The 21,284-nt window shown below is 45.6% G+C and overlaps 3 non-coding genes across 3 annotated transcripts; 2 read left to right on the top strand and 1 right to left on the bottom strand.

Moving 5' to 3' along the window:
- Nucleotides 1–2,251: 2,251 nt before the first annotated feature.
- On the top strand, nt 2,252–2,333 carry trnas-uga (transfer RNA serine (anticodon UGA)). Its single transcript has one exon. It is a non-coding gene; the product is annotated as a tRNA-Ser (tRNA).
- Nucleotides 2,334–8,443: 6,110 nt separating this feature from the next.
- trnar-ucg (transfer RNA arginine (anticodon UCG)) lies at nt 8,444–8,535 on the bottom strand. The gene is given in 2 exon segments: nt 8,444–8,479; nt 8,499–8,535. It is a non-coding gene; the product is annotated as a tRNA-Arg (tRNA).
- An 876-nt stretch (nt 8,536–9,411) lies between these two features.
- Nucleotides 9,412–9,493, top strand: trnas-gcu (transfer RNA serine (anticodon GCU)). Its single transcript has one exon. It is a non-coding gene; the product is annotated as a tRNA-Ser (tRNA).
- The last annotated feature ends 11,791 nt before the right edge of the window (nt 9,494–21,284 follow it).

Here is a 21,284-nt window from a genome sequence, read left to right as displayed (position 1 = left end):
GTGTTGTGATTTGTCTAGGAAGTTTAAGATACTGGAATGCTTATGATATGATCGAATTCACTCTGTAGTTTGAGAGTGAGAGGCTAAAATCACACATGAGGATTACGTGCAGTAAGTAGAACTGCAGAGGCACGAGAGAGGAAAATGACAAGGTTCACAAGGTTAATGTTATTGTCGAAGTCTGCATGTACAATACAACTCTAATATTTGTCTACTCCAGATAGCTATTAAATAGAGAGACCATGTTGTAGATGTAAGGTCAGACATCAACCCCGGCCAGAAAAAAAGAAAATAAACAAATCTCGCAGACCCCAAAAAACCTCCTCCTCTGCAGCAAAATAAATAGCGAAAGTAACAGTCCCCGATCACGTCAATCGCAAAAATAAAATCACTGACGATAACTGTCCTCGACGCTTTCACTCGCAGAAGCGAACAGCGACCAAAGTCTGGAGATGGCCAAGTGGATTGGAGACGGGAGAACGGCAGATCCACAATGACTGGTGTTCCTGGGGGCAATTGCGATACATCCCAAATAAGAATAAATGTTCGAAAGAGAGGATGAGGCAACCGTGGCCGAAAATAGAAAGTAAAGTTAGCATAAAGGCAAAAGTGAGGGCTCATAATACAGCAAGCAGTAGTGGGAAGCTGGAGGTTTGAGACACTTTTAAAAACCAATGGAAAGAAACTAAAAATTGATAGAAAATAATAGAGATGAAAATACAAATTTTTCAGACATATGAATAAACGGGAGGCGAGAGTGGATATCAGAAGGCTGGAAAATGAGGCGGGAGAAGTAGTAATGGGCGAAAAATAAAAGATGGGCGAACTGAATGAATATTTTGTGTCAGTCTGCGCTGTGGAAGATAACAGCATAATGGCACCAATAAACGTATGGGAGAGACAAAAGTGAGAGTAGATGCTAAGACAACGGAGAAGGTGCTGGTGAAGCTAATAGTACTGAAGATAGATGTCACCTGGACCTGACGACTACACCCCAGGGTTCTGAAAGAGGTAGCTGAAGAGATTCTGGAGGCATTAGTAGTACTCCTTCAAGTATCACTACATTCCGGAATGGTTCCTGATGACTGGAAAATTGTAATTGTCACCCACTCTGAAAGAAGGGAGGGAAGCTAAAGACTGGAAATAATATGCTGGGTAGCCTGACTTCAACCTGTTCCAAGATTCAAGGGACTGTTGAGGAGAATGGGCGAAGATTTGTCAATAGATCATCGTGTAGTACGGTGATGCTCCTTGGAAAAAAGATAACAAACGTCTCTATGTGAAGATAGTTTTCCGAAACCAGAGGTGCAAGGAGACCTTGTGCAGTATTCTCTACTTGCCTACTTCAAGGCTTAGTCATAGGTAAAGGAATTTTAACATGCAATTTTAACATTCAGTTCAGGAGTAGAATATAAAAGCAACAATACAATGTTGACAGATATAAAACGTTGGTCAGAAGACACTCGGAGGGTCCAGAGGAGGTTCACTGGAATGACACCGGGAACGCATGGGTTATCGTGTTCAAACGAGGGGAGTCTGATAGTTCCGTGCCTGTGCTCACTGCAGGGGCATCTCATTGAAATCTATGAAATATTGAAATCCCTATTTAAAGTAGTACGGAGGGTGTTTCCTATAGTGGGGCAGTCTAGGATTAGAGAGCGGGGCCTCAGAATAGAAAGATAATAGTTTAGAACTATTGAGGCAGAATATATTTATATAAAGGGTGGCGCATCTGAGGAATTAGATGTCACAGACGGCTATGGAAGCCAAGTCATTGGGTGTATTTGAAGCAGTGGTTGATAATTTCTTGTTTGTTAAGGACGTCAATGTCCATGCCCAGTAGAATGGGGTTGAGGGGATCATAAATCAGCGCTGCTACATTGGCGAAACAGACTCAATGGGGCGAATTCCTGTTCCTGTCCCTTTTTTTTTATGGACCTATGGATCTTATATTATTATTCTATATGTGTTACACGGTACAGCTGCCATAAAACAACAAAAAAACATATATCCGTCATTATAACTCTGATTCTAATCCTGACCTTTATCCCCAGCAGTGGAAATCTCCTTCATTGACGATACTGACGCCAGTGTTATCCCTCTACACTCACGTTCTGACCTACCTGTCCCGAAACAAATTCCCAAATTGTCCAATCATGCTATTTGTATTGGAATGGTGATTTATCATTTCCATCACTGAAAATAAATCACTTCAGGTGCAATGCTACGGTGAGTGATTAACATAGATGGAGCTGCGATGGCCGAGTGGTTAAGGCGTTGGACTTGAAATCCAATGGGGATTCCCCGCGCAGGTTCGAGCCCTGCTCGCAGCGCTCACTCTACAGGCACGAGGGACCAGAACTCCACCTGCCTGTCAATAACTCCCTGGCTGCTGTCTGAACGCTACATTCTCTGCCAAACCCAGGCGGCAAATGTTAAGATTCTTACACTCTTCAATACTCTTCCATTCTCAGTGCCAAGAGTTCATTTTCACTCCGACTCTGATCAATCTCGGTGAGGAAGCTTAAACAACCCTTTCTCGCGGAGTTTACTTAGCGACGACATTGTTATTTTGCAAGCGAATATCTAACAATAGATTTCGGGTAGAAACAGAGCGATTGATGTCGGTAAGTTCTGCAACTGTATGGATACAGAGTGCCCCACTTCGTTCACCAACCTACTTCCTTCAGCTAGACTGGGGACGATATATCGCACTGAGCAGAATTCCTGCATCCAAATCAGCAGTAACTCTGGAATTTTAAGAATCAATGGCACCAATTTAAAGTTAATTGTCTTTATAATTGAAGAAACTCGGAGAAGTAACATCAATAAGTATAACGTAGCGCCCTCTCTTGCTCCCTCTGTTGGAAGATCATGTGTAAACGCATGAACTATTTCCCTCCTCCGTCCGAACGGTGACAATACTTACGAGCCCTCCAGCTTCCGACTTTAAATGAAGGGACGGAAAGAACCATTTCGTTTTCTCGCTGGGGTGAACTATTCTGATGGTCAAGAAAACACTATGAGGAAAACGATGGTCCAAAGTGAACATGAAATTGTTAAATTGCAGTGTAACTCTCTCTCTTCCACTGCCTTTCAAACTCCCCCGCTTATCTCTCTTGCCCTGCCTACGTTGCGACTCTCTCCCCTGCTTCACTTCCATGTCTCACTCTTTCTCTATCCGTCTCTGTAACATACACAAACTCACACACATTCTCTCTCCCCCTCTCTCTCTCTCTCTCTCTCTCTCTCTCTCTCTCTCTCTCTCTCTCTCTCTCTCTCTCTCTCTGTCTCTCTCTCTCTTTCCCCTTTCTTCTCTGCACATACTTCTTTCCTCCTCACTCCCACACTCTCCTCTCAAGGCTGAAGCAAGCGTTCAGCAATCAATAATCGATGTTTGTGCTCAGTGAAAGGACTGCGTATTTGGGGTGGAAAGTTTATAGATATTCCTTTACGACACAGCTGGGATGGAGTATAGGGTAGGAGACGTGAACTGGTGCGGCAACGTAGGGACGAACAGGTAACAAGACATGAAGGAGTAGCGATTTTCCAATAAATCTGTTCCAGGAACTTTGGTTCAGTGCTCTGTTAAGATAGGACCACCATGTGAATTTTAGCTGAAAAAGTATTGAAGTTTGAACCAATAAAATATTTACTCCTTTCAATAAGAAATATTGTTCAGCCGAGGGTGGGAGGGGGATTGAGATTATGACTCAGTCGCTGAACAGGGCCGACGGGTCCATGAAAGGGAAAAGCTTTCGCAGCTTCATGTCACTCGCTCTGCAGACTCTCCATTGCACTCTCGACCAGCGAGCGACCGTACATTGCCGTACATAATCTGGTTCGCTAATTTTCCGTCAATATCACCCTCGCCGGTTGTGACTGGTGGGGTGTAGCGACTGTGCACACTCCCGTCATCAGACAACAACCCACAAACCAACCCTCGTCAAAGACATGCACCATACCTGGCTGCCATTGGTGTGTGCAGATGTCAATCTAATATGTTAACCAATGGCGGAAAACGGTTTCACCCAGGGGTTGTTCTCTCCCACAGATCCTGACTGGCTCTGCCTCCCCAAAGTCCTCTCAATCCTGAGCAAAATCTCAGAACAATGTCGCGTTTTTTAACATTTATATCCATATGCTTCTATCGGAAGCTGGCGGCGTTGTCAGGGCGTAGAAATAAAGGCGGACGACAGAAGATTACCTCCTCTCACCTAGGGAGATGGAAGAAGATTTGGTGGAGAACATATGACCGGCAAGTGTGGTATGGGGAGTAGGATTGACAGCAAGTTTGGACCAGCCTGACCTTATTGAATGTCAGGGCTGGCTGAAGAGGATTAGAGCCTTGCCCTTCTCCCTGTTGCCTGTGTGTTTAAAGAAAGGGAATAAACAGACATTTCTTGGGCCAGCATGCTAACTCAATGGATATAATAGGGACCGATGGGAGATCAGTTGTTCCCAATCTATATAATCAGTTTGCCCGAGGAATAATTTCCAAGTCTGAAAACGGCACAAGATTTATATCTAGCTTTTGTTAATAATGCAGAACTGTATGATTTATGTTTTGCGGGCTCTCTGTCTCTTCGAGCCTGCAATGATGCTGCAAGTTTTTTATTGTCCCTGTACCCCACCGTCCCTGGGCACACGGCAATAAACTCGACTGGACCAGGCAATACTCACTGAGATTTGAGCAGTGATGAACCCGTCCAGATGAGTCAAGGTGACTTAGTCAAACTGAGTGATTACGACTGGAGTCCAATATGGGAAATACATGGTCACCTTCTTCTACAGAGAGACAGCATCACTGAGTGTGTTTAATAGGCGAGTGATTGAGGTGCAGTAAGTCGTGATGAAGATCAAATTATACATTGTATTTATTGTAAGTTAATGTCTGTAAGACCTCACACAGTTATTTCGGGCTTTATTGAGACTGCATCTGCGATTTTTTTTTTTCAAAATCATTTTCTCCTTGTCAAACAAATGTCATATAGAACAAATAACGAATCGCTGCAGGGATAGTGGACAGCGGGTCAGGTGACATCTCTGGACGATAAGAAATAGAACACAATTCCGATCCACACACTGCCGCTGAACTGAACGTAGAGAGCAGATGACTAGAGTGGGGAGCTAAGAATGGGGAAGGAGTTGGGAAGGAACTGAAGAGTGCAAGTGAGGATGTGTAGTAGTCAGCTCGATATGCTCACTGTTGTTCGTTAATCGTTATTTATGTCGGTAATATTGATGCAAAATCGCGTCTTGATCAGGAAGTTTCTGCATGACACAAAATTAGGCGTTGCTGTTGATACTGAGGGAGATTACTCTTGATTACAAGCGTACCTGGTTCAATTAAAGAAGTGGCGGATGTGTTGTAAATGGATTCCAACGCAGATAAGTATAACGTCTTACACTTTGGAAATAAAACTTGCAAAGCACGTGTGCTGTAAATGGCAGGGCATTCCGCAGTACAGTTGATACGAGGGACCCAGAGGCACAGGCTCACTGTTCACTGATTTCGGAAGTATAGTGAAAAGCCTTTTCTCATTCCGGCCTTCCTCATTCAGGGCAACAGGAAGGAACGAAAAGTAAGACATTATGATAGGTCGTTGTTGAGTTTGTGGATAGAGTGCCATGTAGAGTTTCGGACGCTCTATTATAGAAAATAGGCCAATAAACTGGAAACAGTGCAAATAAATTATACAATGTCGTTTTCAGGACAAGAACTGGGTTATATAAAGAATTTGTCCAAGCTTGTCATTTGTTCATTCCAGGACGAGGGGAATGAGATTTAAACAGAGATAAAATGAATGTTAACAGCCTTTTTTTTCTGTGCAAAGGAGACCAAATTATTTGAAATTGGAATATTTGAAAGGAACGTGGGCAGCAACGTTTCCATGAAGAGTTCAATGAATATGTGGAATGAGCTGCCAGAAATAGATCAGGCAGGTAGAACAGTTTCACAGAAGGGCGGGCCCTAGACGAATATGGTCCGCACGCAGGAAACTGGGACTTACTCTGGCGGAAAAGGTGGTCGGAATGGTTCTTTCAGTCAAAGAGCCTGCATCAAGTCATAATACCTTCACGACTCGTATCAGTGGGTTATGTCAGATATCACTGGACAGACATGATATGAAGGCAAAGGCAAAGAAGAATGCATGGTTACTAAGCCGACTACCGCTATGACCAGGCGGTGGAGATACAGTCACATTGCTGAACAACCATATTGTCTCTGACTCACTTTTCACTTCTTACGGGCAATGCGGAACAATGTCATCCCGTGATGCATTCACTGCCGGGACGAATGTGTAAACAAGAAGACTTCGATCAACCACCAACAGTCAGAATCAGAGTAGACACTGGTGCGTTGACTGTCCTCTTTCTAATTAAACGTGTCTTGCTGGTGCACAGGCAGACAGATGGCAAATAAATTAGACGAAGAAACTTACACGAGCGCTAAATGGGCACAGAATATTGTCATGAAACGGTTTTTGATCTCACCGATAAAGCAGATGAAATTAATGAAACATTCCAACAGTTCCACTGCAGGGACCTGGAACCTGGAATAGTCGAATCACTCCACTCACCATGTACAGATTCTTCAGAGCGAAACGAGCAGGAGGTCCTTCTCGGAGGTAGAGAGGGTACAGACGAACTTAGGCTGGGAGAATGGACAAAGAAGTGGCAGATGGGATGCAGTGCAGGGAGATACATGGTCGAACACTTTGCTATCAAAAATGAAGGAGCACACTTTCTAAAAGGAGAGAAAATGCAAGCAATAAAACTGAGGCGCTAAGAGCCTTGGGAGTCCTTGTACAGGCCTCCCATTGCGACGTACACAACCGCACCATAATGTCCCAAAGGCTAATTTGTAGGTTCAATCTGTGGTGATAAAGACACATGCGATGTTCGCTTTCATTTCAAGAGGACTAGAATATAAAGCAAGGATGTGATTCAGAGACTTTACAAAGCACTGGTGAGGCCTCGCTTGCAGTATTGTAAGCACTTTTAGTTCCTTTACCTGAGGAAGTATTGCTGAAACTGGAGAGGGTTCCAAGGAGATTCAGAGAAATGATGCTGGGATGGATTGGCTAGTGATAGGAAGAGCGTTTTCTGGCGCCGGGCCAGCTCAAAACGAGAATCAGGTGCCTCAATTAAGGCACTCAATGGAACAAGGGAAAACAGGAAAACCCGGAATAAGGATCGATGAACCGGACTGTGAACGGAAATGCGGATTTCACGGACCGGACCTGGCCAGGTACATGGACTGTTTTACTTTGCCAACGAAATGGGAGACATATCTGGACTCATACGAGTGTCCATGGCTACCCATTGAATTTGGACTTAGTAGGAGGAACCGAAGCAGAAACTGTTGAGGTGAGGACCGGTTCTGCCAGACGGAGGATGGTGATGATAGAGGGGAACTGGTTGGTTCTTTCCTTGAGAAATGTGGAGATTTTTAAGGCCTTTTAATACGGGGACTGGACGTCCGTAGAGAAAATGAGACGGTCATAGCCAGGGAACTGGAATTTAGTGAGTGGCATGGGAAGGTTCGCGAATGCAGGTGGGAAGGGACTGAGTATGGGGCATAGGATGGACTGGTGCTATGGGAACACAGGATCAGTGGGGCAGGAGCAGGAGCAGGTAGAGACCATGAGCCTACCTGGACAATCAGATTTGTGAATTGAGTCGGAGGCAGAGCGAGCAGTTCAGGGCAATGGAACCATGAGTTATCTACAGTGAATGGAGGTTCTCCAGAGTTGATGACGACAGTGATAATGTCGGAGACAGTTCTGTGATCGTCCGCACCCCGGCGACAGTTCTGTGATCGTCCGCAGTCGGGATTATTCAAGGTGTAGGGATGAAGATGTGTCTGAGAGTTCCCGCCTTGTCTCAGCAAGGTAGAGGTCAGTCCGCCACTCTACAACAGCAGCACTTTGTCTGCGTATTGAAGGTAAATTTGGGGATGGGGGTTGAGATTTGGGAGAGCAGCGTATTCAGAGGGGTACGGTATGAGGAGAAGTCAGGATTCCTGATGCTGAGGCGGTTGATGTCTAGTTGGCAATTAGTGATGAAGATATCCCAGAACAGGCGGAGAACCAGCGTGCTAAGTCCAAGAAGAGGAGGGGTGTTGGAGACAGGAGAATGTACCGTCACTGCTGGGTGGTGAATCCTCGCCGATAAGGTGTGCTCGGAGACGGAGCTCAATGTGAAATAAACTTCACCTTCCCAGCAGAAGCTCCTTCTGAGCATCTGAGAAGATCCAACCAATTGTTTATAAAAGTGTCTGCAGAAATACCACATAATATTATATGTTGTGAAGACGAGGCATTACATTTTCACTGAGGGTGTAGTACTCTGGTTAATCCCCACGCGGAATTGAGACAACCAATTGGCTGCAGGGAGTGAGAGACAGAATGGAACCGAATCCACCAGGTTTTCAAAACGACCGTGGCAGGACTCGAACCTGCAATCTTCTGATGACTTCCACCAATCAAGCATCGAAGTCAGACGCCTTATCCATTAGGCCACACGGCCGTATTCTGTGAGAAAGGGAACATGCTGAATGCTGCAAGGAGGTTCCACCTGTTAAGTGGCTTCCTGACCGAGCTAAAAAGACACTCAAGCAATGATTTCATCCCAGGTGAACATTCGACCTGTTGTCAATATCTCTCCATGCATTCCTGCTTTGAGCTGTACAATATTTAGTTTCTGTCACACAGAAAGGCATTCTCAAAGGCACATGCCACTGTCTTTTGCAGCGGCGTTATATTCTGGGATTGGAATCAGTGAAATGGTCCACCACATTCAAAACATTATTGATAGAATGAACTCGATTTCTTTTTAGGTATTTCAGCCGTTGGCTTGGTATTCCCGAACCGAGTAGCCATTTGTATGTGTCGGGTAAGCGTTAGGGTGTTCGGATCTGCGGCTGCGCACAGCCGGGCGTGCCGTCAGCGCGTCATAATATGGTAGCTATCGGGTTATTGCATTTGCCCAAATCACGGAAAATCGTCATTCTCGAACCAGATGGCAAATTCCTATAATATGTGTTTACTTGAAATCAAGCAACATGATAACAAAGCTATTCAGATTTTATTTAATTCGACATAAATTTATCTCACTTTACAACTCAAAACATTCACAGTTTCTCCGAGTTACAGAGCACGGATTCGATAGTTATGCCACAGCACGTCCATGGGGTCCAAAGTGCATAAAATACCTATTTCCATGTTTCCTGTGGTTGGCACATATCTCTCTAAACTGTCCTTACCCAAACTCCATGAATTCTGGTAAGCACGGCGAGCAAAGTAATTCGGCCTAGAATCTGAACACACATGGGTGGGCCTAAAGCAGAAGTTTTAAATGCTGTGAAGAAAATCAGAGCTTCGGAGTACCAGAGAGGGAAGAGCAGACGAGGTGGCCGAGAGGTTAAGGCGATGGACTGCTAATCCATTGTGCTCTGCACGCGTGGGTTCGAATCCCATCCTCGTCGCGACATGTTAATCGGGTGGACGACTTTTGAAACTGTCACTTAAAAACATCCAAGCCTCCAAATTTTGTCACAGGGACGCCAGGCGGTTTGTTATGTGAGTCATGAAAAGCGATATTCATCATTAATTTATCACCAAATTTGGCCTCAATACCACAAGATATAGGAGCAAAATTAGGCTATTCGGCTCACCGATCTCCGCCATTGCATCACGGCTGACGCCTCACCTTGAGTATTGTGAACAGTTTTGGGTGCCTCATCTTAGAAAATATGGGCTAGCACTGGAGAGAGTCTAGAGGACGTTCACAAGGATGATTGATGACTCCGGGACTGTACTCGCGGGAATTCAGAAGGATGAGAGGGGGATCTAATTGAAACTATTCGAATGTTGAAAGGACTAGACAGAGTAGATGTGGAAAGGGTGATTCCCATGGTAGGGGAGTCTCGGACAAGGGGGCCCAGCGTCAGGATGGAGGGGCGCCCTTTCAAAACAGAGATGCGTATGGGATTTATTTGGCCAAATGGTGGTAAATTTGTGGAATTTATTGCCACATCCAGTTGTGGAGGCCAGGTCGCTGGGCGTATTTAAGGCAGAGTTTGGTAGCTTTTTGACTAGACATGGCACCAAAGGTTATGGGGAGAGGGCTGGGAACTGGAGTCATGAGGAGAGAAAAAAAAAAGATCAGCCATGATTGAATGGCGGAGCAGACTCGATGGGCCAGATGGCCGAATTCTGCTCCTATGCCTTATGGTCTTATGGTCATACATATCATTCCTCTCAACTCCATTCCCCTGCCTTCTCCTCGTCACATTTGACACCCTTACTACCTGTCCACCTCCTCAACTACCGCTTTAAATATACCCAGTTACTTGCTTTTCACGGCTATCCGTGGCAATAAATTCCACAAATTCATAACTTTCTGGCTACAGAAATTGCTTCTCGTTCCTTTTCTAAAGGGACGTCCTTATCTGAGGTTGTGCCCGCTGGTCCTCGACTCTAGCACTACATCAAAATCCTCTCCAGGTGCATTCTAACTCGACTTGTCAATATTCGATAGATTTCACTGAGATCCCCGACTCATTCTTCCAAATTCCATCGACCAAAGCCCAAGGTCCTAAAATATTTCTCACATGTAACTCTTTTATTCCGGGCATCATTACCGTGACCGTCCTCTGGACTATCTCCTTCGCCGGCACATCCGTTTTAGATAAGGGACCCGAACCGTTCACCATACTCCAGCTGCAGTCACATGAAAGTCTTATAAAGGCTCCACATTACATATTTGTTTTTATTTTCTAGTTCTCTAGAAATAAATCTTGACATTCCATTTGCCTCCCTTTCTACCGTATAGTCCATATGACACTTCATTGCCTATCTCTTCATCTGACCAAGGTCTTCTGCAAATTTTTTGCTTCCTCAAGACCACCTGCCCTTCAACCTTCGTTGGATTGTCCGCAATTTTGGCGGCAAAGTCACCAATTTCTGGCATATAAGTTGAAAAGATGCGGCCCTAATACCGACTAGTCACCGGCATCCCGACCAGGAAAGGAAGGGGAGGGAGAGAGGGGAGGGAACTCCGACTCAGACCATGAGAGGCCTGTGTCGGGCATTTTCATGCCTTACAAGGCGCAGATTGGAAGTGTGTGTGGGGCGCCACTCCTCGCACAGATTAGAGCAATGTGTGATTAAGTGCCTTGCTCAAGGGCACAAACACGCTGCCACAGCTGAGGCTCGAACTAGCGACGTTGAGGCAACTAGACGAACGCCTTAACCATTTGAACACGACCAGAAAAAGTCTCTTTTATTCCAACTGTTTCCACCCAAAGAGTGATCCATTTATCTATGGCGGTATCTTTGCAGTATTATCAGGAGCCTTTATCATTTTTTAGCAGACTCGTGTGCTGCACTTTGTCGATGACCTCCTGAAAATCCAAGTAAACAACATCCAGTGACTCTCCTTTGCATATTCTGCCTGTTCTTTCCTCAAAGAATTTGAAGCGATTTGTCAGGCTAGATTACCCCTTGAGGAAACCGTGCTGACTTCGGCCTATTTTATTATGTGCCTCAAAGTGCCGTGAAACTTCATCGTTAATAATAGCCTGCAACATCGTCTCAAACACTGAAGTCGGGCTAACAGGCTGATATTCTCTCTTTTGCTTCCCTCCCTTCTTAAAGAGTGAATGACGTTTCCAATTTTCAAAACTATTCGAGAATATTGTGCTTCTCTAAGGATCACTACAAATGCCTCCACAATATCTTGGGAGAAGTAGATTGGCGTGCATGTCGATACAATATGCCATGGCGATTAGTTTCGCTTTTTCGCTCTCTCTGCGTCTGTCCCTTCAGTTATCATCAAAGTGTGGAGACTTTATACAGCCCTGGGATTCGGCTGCATACGGTCAGCCACGAAGAAAATAAATCTAATAAAACTCATTAAAACAACAGAGGACTGTCAAACACCCAGTGAGCAGAGAGAAAGAAATACATCGTAGAAAAATAAAACCACGAAAACAGTTTTCAGGTCACAAAGCCAGGCATCACTGCAGCCGGACAAACAATCCACCAGTTGCAGGTCACAGCCTCAGGCCAACACAGAGACGAGCAAAACCCCGCGGAGCAATAAGCAGAGCCGGGCAGTCCCCTGCCTGTAACAACGGGCCATTCCTATCCGGCCTTTTTCTCAAATTGTCAAAACTTTGTGATATTCCTCGCTCTCTGTTACTTCGATCGCCCTCGGGATCGGATTTCGTCGCTTCGATTCGGCCAGTACCCGACACCGGCGTCGTCTGTATTTCCATTTGACTTAGAGTGTGTTTCCAAGTTTTTTGATAACTCGAAAGAAGGTGAGAGGGCCGGTTTTAACGCGCAAATTTGGACTTATGTACTGATAGATAGAAACAGTAAGTGAAAAATCGGCATGTGGAGGTTAATGGTGGCAAATGTGAGGGAAGAAGAATCAAGTAGAGAAGATTGCACGTAAGTGATGTTCAAAGGGATGTTCTTGCGTCTGAGATATAGAATAGTTAGTTTGATTGTGCATCAAGCAGTCAAGGCAGCAAATGCCACAGTGGTATTTATTACAACAGGGCTGGGGATTGGGAATACAACTGTACAGAGTATTAGCACAGCTACACCTCGACCACTATGTACGGTTCTGAATTCCTTATTTAAGAGAGAATTCGTTCACGTTGACAGTCCAGAAGATATTACCTCAGCAGGTTCCTGGATCAAAGGTGTTGTCCTATCACGAATGGCTGAAGATGATAGAATGAGGGGTGATCTATTTGAACCAGACAGAAGCTGAGAGGACGCAGCAGGGTGGATGTTGAGAAGAAGGCAGTGAGATTAATAGCATGGAAATGGGCTCCTCAACCTGTAAACTTCATGATAGCCATCAAGGACTATTATAAATCTAAATATGTCCCAGTCCTTTATATTCCCCTTACATGACCACTTATTCTTGTCTGCATGCTGCCGCTCACCTACATTTAAAGCGACGCATAAATTAAGTCAAAATCACACATATATTTGGGATGTTGGAGGAAACTGGGACATCGAGGTTAAACACCTGTCATCACGCGAAATTCGTGTAATCTCCACTTACTCCCACCAAAGGGATATGTTTCCATTTGCAGCACAGCTTTCAAAAATGGACATAACGGGTCTGATTTACAACTGAGGTAATTCGTAATTTCTTCCTACAGAAAGAACGAATGGCTGGCATTCTCTACCTTAGAGGTTTCCTGAGATTAGATCACTGGCTGTACATAATGAAGTAGAGGATATATTTTCAAAGACTAGGGATTTAAAACAATGTGGACATGAGAGAGGAGAAAAAATTGTGAGAGGAGAAAGATTCATAGATTGCATCGACTCGCAGGGCTGGTTTGATGGGCTGAACAGCCTACAGTTGCATTTATTTGTTTATGTTCCTGTCTAAAGAGAAAGAGGGATCTCGGCTGGTAACTCAGAACACAAGGACTTGAAGGGAAGGGTTGGAGCATTTACCTCCAGGATGATAAAGTAAACAGGGCTGGGCAGCAGCAATATCCAGAGGGAAATCACACCTCTCCCAGTCCATCGTCCCTCTTTCACCTCAGTCTCATTTGTATTGGTTGTTCAAAGTCTTTGGGAAGAATCTGGACACAAACTATTCACTGTCCATTCCCCCCGCACGGATTAGTTGCCTGACCTTCTGAGTTCCTGCAGCAATTTCTTATTTTTGATTTACGTATCTGGAGTCTCTCATGTTTCCATAGTGCTCAATGGTTTTGTGAATTTTCACCAGATGTTATCTCTGTCTCTGTGTTCCGCTTGGTGACTCCATCTTTCTCTGTCTGACAACTTCCTGTAACAAACACCGCATAGGTAAATACTGCTGCCGCAAAACAAATAATTTTACGACTGACAGGTCAGTGACGATATATCTGATTCCGATTGGAAAATGACCTATGGAAACTATAACAGGCAGCAAGAAATTCAAAGTGCTCGAAGCAAGATCATAGGTGGATCAACTGTGGCAATTGACTGCGTCGTGGGGTAGGAATTTATAATCAATTTTAATAAATGTACTCACGCAGTAACAGCCCATTCAAACCAGGCAGACCCAGCCTGCCTTTGTAATCTGTACCAGCTACATTAACCACGCCCCTTTCAAGTGACGGTCACATTAACTGTTCCCATCTCTCCTTATGCAATTAGACAGCGTCCCTTTGAAAATAAATATTGAGCTGAATTTATAGGAACCATCTCCATGTGTAAAGAAGGCTCCACGAGAGCTGGAGATATCAGCTGAGTTCCCAGGAATATAATGGCAACATTTCCCTGTGGAAAATGGCAGTGCACAGGATAAATCCCCCCACACCAGCACAATGTCCCTGTTGGGCAGATATAGAGCGAGAGGGGCATACATCCTCAAAATCAAACCCCATACAATAATGTTGAACACACTGTGTGGTGTGCACCCATGCATGACCACATCCACCCGTAGAATGGCCTTTCATAATCGAACCTCTCTTTTTCTCACAATCTTCTTCAGTACCTGGATGATCAGAGTTTTGGTCACTCTGTTGTTGGATTAAAATTATTATACTGGAAGTAGTGTAGAAAGGTTTGAAGAGGATGTTACTTGTCCAGAGAATCAGAATTATGGGGTAAATTTGGCCAGGCTGGGTATTTATTCCTTTGAACGTAGAGGAATGGGGATAAAAGTTACGGGAATGTTTAAAAACAGAAGAGTCATATATAACGCTGTTGCTGACAATCTTTGCTGCTGATTAGGGGTGTCGAAAATGACTGGCACAGTTTTAAGTGAGAGGGCAAAGATTTAGAAGGTGCTGAGAATCAGGAATGAGGCCAGAAAAAGTGGCTGACGCAGCTTCACTGGGATAATTTAAGGAGCGCTTGTCACGGTCCGGTCCGTGAACTCCGTATTTCGGTTCACAGTCCGGTCCACCGACCCTTGCTCCAGGTTTTCCTGTTTACCCTGCTTCTGTTCGTGTTTACCTCTAATTGAGGCAGCAGATGCTCATTGTGGCTGGCTGCATAAATACCTCCAGATACCAGGGCGTGGTTGCTGGATTGTTCTTGTCCTTACTCCTTGTATCCCTTGCTCGGCTTTTTGTTTCCTCGCCTGAAGCCCTGCCTTGTCTTGCCGGTAACTCTCGCCTCGTCTCGCCTGCAGTCTTGCCCTGGAGCCACCCTGTACCTAGTTCCCTTCCTGTCCCTTGCCTCCGCCCAGGTAAGTCAGGCCGTCTTGCCGTTATCTGCCGTTGGTTCTGTCCCTTCCAGTCCCTTGCCTCCGTCGAGTAAGCCAGGCCGTCTCGACGTTACCTGTGGTTGGTTCTGTCCCTTCCTGTCCCTTGCCTCCGTCGGGTAAGTCAGGCCGTCTCGCCGTTGCCTGCGGTTGGTTCTGTCCCTTCCTGTCCCATGCCTCCGTCGGCTGGTGATCCGCGACCTGCCCAGGCGAACCACGCCCTGCCCAGGAGGATCCTGCCTAGCCTCAAGCCTGAAGACTCCAGCCTCCTGCCTCCTGCCAGGCCTCACCTCTAGCTTTAAGCCTGAAGACTCCAGCCTCGTCCTGCCTGCCTGTCGAATCTCGTCCTTGCCTAGTTCTGGGGTCCGAGCCAGAGGCAAGACCCAGGTACTGGGTCCTTGTCCAGTCTCTGTCTCGGAGTCCAAGCCCGGGCTCCTAGCTCTCTTGTCCAGTCCTGTTCCGGGTTCCCGGTTTTCGTGTCCATGTCCTTGCCATCACCCTGTATCCTAGTCCTGTCCCTAGTACTTCAGTGTCTGTGTCTTGCACTTGGGTCCGTTTCCAGCCACCTCCGTATGACAGCGCTTCGATCGGTACATGGGCGATGTTTAAGTAAGTTGATAATGGTTGGTCTGATTATCTATCTAAGGCATCCGTTAGTCTTGCGAGACCATGGATCTGCGCCTGGAAAGTCTTCACTCCCCAGGGCGCAGGCCTGGCCAAGGTTGTATGGAAGACCAGCAGTTGCCCATGCTGCAGGTCTCCCCTCTCCAAGACACCAATGTTATCCAAGGGAAGGGCATTAGGACCCATACAGCTTGGCACCAGTGCCGTCGCAGAGCAATGTGTGATTAAGTGCCTTGCTCAAGGACACAACACGTTACCTCGGCTGGGGCTCGAACTCACGACCTTCAGGTCGTTAGTCCAATGCCTTAACCTCTTGGCCAGTATCAATATTAAAATGTAAGGGTCAAAGCTAAAGTCGAATTTACAATTATACTTCTTACAAGAGCATGTATGCACAGTTTCAATGTACGACGTTTCCGTACATCCAAACTCACCTGGAAGGACAGTTTAGAGCCCTGAATGGTAGTGAGGGAGGAGGTGTAGGCTCCGCTTGCAAGTGTACGCGCCAGGAGGGCGATCAATGGGGGGGAGGGTCGAATGGACAAGGAGTCGGGTGGGGAGCGATCCCCGCGGAAAGCAGAAGGTGGCGGGGTGAGGTGTGAAGTGAAGTTACGCTTGGCGGTGGGATTCCGTTGGAGATGGCCATAAGAGGAGAGAGATGGAGAGATTAAATATGAAGGGCATCATGCCAATAACATCATCAATCATACATTTTTTGCAGATATATAAATAGTAAAAGACATGGGAGGGCAAACATTGCATTGCTGGAAAATAACCCTGAAGAGACAGTAAGGGAGTTCAGGGAAATTGCGGACGAACTGAACAATATTTCCGCAGTCTTTACTGTGGAAAACACGAACAGTATGCTGAGAGTCCGAGGGTGTCAGGGGGCATAAGTGAGTGCATTTTCTTTGACCAAGGGATAGCTGCTTGAGGAACTAATCAGTCTGAAGTTCGATCGGCCACCTTGAAATGACGGGAAGAGTTCTAAAAGGGCGGCTAACGAGATTGTGGGTGCTTTAGTAATCACCTTCCAAGCATTAATATATTCTGGCATGGCTGCAGACGACTGAGAATACCGAATGACACTTCACACTTTGGAAAGGGAGGGAAGCATCAGAGAGGAAATTATAGGTCAGTGACTCTGCCTTCAGTGTTTGGGAAGATGTTGGAGTGCATTGTTAAAGATGCGGTTTCGGGATACTCGAAGGCACATGACAAAGTAGGCCAAAGTCAGCATGGTCTCCTTAGGGGAATCGGACAAACCCGTTGGAATTATCTGAGGAAATAGCAAGCAGGGTGGACAAATGAGAATCAGTGGATGTTGTGCACTTCGATTTTCAGAAGGCCAGGTCAAGATTCCGCACATGAATCTGCCCAGTGTATTACATGAAAGATCCTAGCATAGGTAGAGTATTGGCTGATTGACAATTGGAAAAGTGGGGGAACAAAGCTATAACTTTCCGATTGGCTGCCGGTGACTAGTAGTGTCCACAGGGATTTTTGATACGTTTAAGTCCAAGTTGTGACGATTCCCTCCTAATCTATCTTCTCCACATCTGTAGTATCAGTATATGTATGAGTGTGTGTGTGTGTGTGTGTGTGTGTGTGTGTGTGTGTGTGTTTGTGTGTGCATGTCTTTATGTGTGTATATGTGTCTATATATATGACTGTGTGTGTAGAAGTACCTCTTGCATATCCTGTAATATATATGCATGATATTTCCTACTCGTTCTGTGGAATTTGAAACGGTAAAGTGACGGACAAAGCTGTTGTTGAATGTACCAGAGGAACAGTTAGATGCTGAAACACTGTGGCGTTCAATTGTCTATAGGAATACGATGGGCTGATAAGGCCGCCTTTCACTGCCCTGTGGGTTACGAGCACTGCCATCAACACGTTTCACTCTGGTTTAAACATTGTCATGACATTTGCTTTCATTTATAGATTCAACTCCTTAATCAGATGTCTTCATCCCCTGCTTAACATAAAATACCTCTGCACTTGGGGTTACCTCCGCAGTGTCCTGGTAGAAATAAATGCAAGACCGCCAGATAAGGTCACACATCCAATAAACTCAAATTAGAATCCATTGTCACCCAGACGGATAGACAGACAGACAGACAGACAGACAGACACCTACACACACACACACACACACACACACACACACATACACACACACACACACAAACAAACACACCTGAACAATCACGAGCACTTTCTCCATCTCTGACACGCACGCAGTTCTTCCATTTGTCTCTATCATTCGCTGTCTCCCTCCACTCCCTCTCTCTTCCCCTCCTTCTCCCCTTTTCCCTCTCTCACACTCTCTCTCTCCCTCTGCTCCTCTCACTCTCACTCACTCCCCCCCATGTCTCTCTCTCTCTCTCCCCCCCCCCACCTCTCTCGATATCTCGCCATTGTCCCTGTTCATGCCTTTCCCTTCTGTCACTGAGGAAATAAACAATATTTTAGGTTGTAGTCTGCATATCGATTAACTGACAGGAAAAAAAAACAAAACAAAACAAAACAAAACAGAAGTGACATTGAAACAGTCGCAAGACCATGTTGCAGAAACAAGAGCGGAATCAGAAACAAAAAACTGGGAGTCTTTTCTCTCATTTCTCTCATAATGTGCTGTACTATTCTGTGTTCTATGTTCTATATTTCTCCCAAAGGCATCGAGTAATAGCTCAGTCTACTGGAAAGGAGAGGATTCAGAATGCAAGCAAAAGACATCAAAGTTGCCGGTGAACGCAGCAGACCAGGCAGCATCTCTAGGAAGAGGAACAGTTGACGTTTCGGGCCGAGACCCTTCGTCAGAACTAACTGCCCGAAACGTCGAAATTTCCAGCATCTGCAGAATTCCTCGTGTTTGCGGATTCAGGATGCAGTAGGTTTGAAGACGAAACTGAAGAGAAGGTTGATAGGAAATTCACGTAAATTATGGATTAGTGATAGGGCAACAACAGTGCAGAGACAATCTACAAACGGGAGAAATTCAGTCGGATAATATTAGAGTGTGCAGTTCAGTCTGTACCTGCTTGTCGCGGGTATAGTGTGCAGAGAGCTGGTTCATTCTGTAACAACGGTCTCAGTGGGCTGTGAGAGTGTGGGGTTCCTTCTGTAAATATCAGTCCCTGGAGCAGCCTGAAAGTCTGGGTTTCGTTCTGCATCTGCCAGTCTGTGTTACAGTGTGAGAGTGTGGGTTTCATTCTGTACCTGTCAGTCTCTGTTACAGTGTGAGAATGTGGGTTTCATTCTGTATCTATCAGTCTCGGCTATAGTGTCAGTGTGCGGGTTTCATTCTGTACCTGTCAGTCTCTGTTACAGTGTGAGAGTGTGGGTTTCATTCTGTATCTGTCAATCTCTGCTACAGTGTGAGAGTGTGGGTTTCATTCTGTATCTGTCAGACTCTGCTACAGTGTGAGAGTGTGGGCCTCATTCTGTATCTGTCAGTCTCTGCTACAGTGTGAGAGTGTGGGTTCCATTCTGTATCTGTCAGTCTCTGCTACAGTGTGAGAGCGTGGGTTTCATTCTGTATCTGTCAGTCTCTGTTACAGTGTCAGAGTGTGGGGTTCATTCTGTATCTGTCAGTCTCTGGTACAGTGTGAGAGTGTGGGTTTCATTCTGTATCTGTGCGTCTCTGTTACAGTGTGAGAGTGTGAGTTTCATTCTGTATCTATCAGACTCAGCTATAGTGTCAGTGTGCGGGTTTCATTCTGTACTTGTCAGTCTCTGTTACAGTGTGAGAGTGTGGGTTTCATTCTGTATGTGTCAGTCTCTGTTACAGTGTGAGAGTGTGGGTTTCATTCTGTACCTGTCAGTCTCTGTTACAGTGTGTGAGTGTGGGTTTCATTCTGTATCTGTCAGTCTCTGCTACAGTGTGTGAGTGTGGGTTTCATTCTGTATCTGTCAGTCTCTGCTACAGTGTGAGAGCGTGGGTTTCATGCTGTATCTGTCAGATTCCTTCGAGCGATAAGTGAGTCGTACCAGTCCATCCGCTGTGTTCCTCTGATTCAGTTTGAGCGGGTGTGTCTTTATAGTGGATAGGGGAGAACCAGTGGATGTGGTATATTTGGATTTTCAAAAGGCTCTTGACAAGGTCCCACACAGGAGATTAGTGTGCAAACTTAAAGCACACGGTATTCGGGGTAAGGTATTGGCCTGGGTGGAGAATTGGTTAGCAGACAGGAAACAAAGAGTGGGAATGAACGGGACCTTTTGAGAATGGCAGGCGGTGACACGAAGCTGGGTGGCAGTGTTAGCTGTGAGGAGGATGCTAAGAGGATGCAGGGTGACTTGGATAGGTTGGGTGAGTGGGCAAATTCATGGCAGATGCAATTTAATGTGGATAAATGTGAAGTTATCCACTTTGGTGGCAAAAATAGGAAAACAGATTATTATCTGAATGATGGCCGATTAGGAAAAGGGGAGGTGCAACGAGACCTGGGTGTCATTATACACCAGTCATTGAAAGTGGGCATGCAGGTACAGCAGGCGGTGAAAAAGGCGAATGGTATGCTGGCATTTATAGCGAGAGGATTCGAGTACAGGAGCAGGGAGGTACTACTGCAGTTGTTCAAGGCATTGGTGAGAGCACTCCTGGAGTATTGTGTGCAGTTTTGGTCCCCTAATCTGAGGAAAGACATCCTTGCCATAGGGGGAGTACAAAGAAGGTTCACCAGATTGATTCCTGGGATGGCAGGACTTTCATATGATGAAAGACTGGATGAACTGGGCTTGTACTCGTTGGAATTTAGAAGATTGAGGGGGGATCTGATTGAAACGTATAAAATCCTAAAGGGATTGGACAGGCTAGATGCAGGAAGATTATTCCCGATGTTGGGGAAGTCCAGAACGAGGGGCAACAGTTTGATGATAGAGGGGAAGCCTCTTAGGACCGAGATTAGGAAAAACTTCTTCACACAGAGAGTGGTGAATCTGTGGAATTCTGTGCCACAGGAAACAGTTGAGGCCAGTTCATTGGCTATATTTAAGAGGGAGTTAGATATGGCCCTTGTGGCTACGGGGATCAGGGGGTATGGAGGGAAGGCTGGGGCGGGGTTCTGAGTTGGATGATCAGCCATGATCACAATAAATGGCGGTGCAGGCTCGAAGGGCCGAATGGCCTACTCCTGCACCTATTTTCTATGTTTCTATGTTTATCTCTATTTACCGCTGTTCCTCAAATCTAGTAAATATTCTTAAAATAGATTCTGAATTATCTGAGCTATTTTTAGAACAAGGGACTTCTGCGCTGGGTTTATAAGACCATGAGACCATAAAATATAAGAGCAGACGTAGACCATTCAGCTCATCGAGTCTGCTCTGCCATTCAATCATGGGCTGATCCAATTCTTCCAGTCATCCCCACTTCCATGCTTTCACTCCATACACTCTGCTGCCGT

This window comes from Mobula birostris, chromosome 13 (genome assembly GCF_030028105.1).
Source record: "Mobula birostris isolate sMobBir1 chromosome 13, sMobBir1.hap1, whole genome shotgun sequence".
NCBI classification, from domain to species: Eukaryota; Metazoa; Chordata; class Chondrichthyes; order Myliobatiformes; family Myliobatidae; genus Mobula; species Mobula birostris.
The sequence above is the reverse complement of the archived record's forward strand: the minus strand, read 5'-3'. Positions and strand labels throughout refer to the sequence as shown.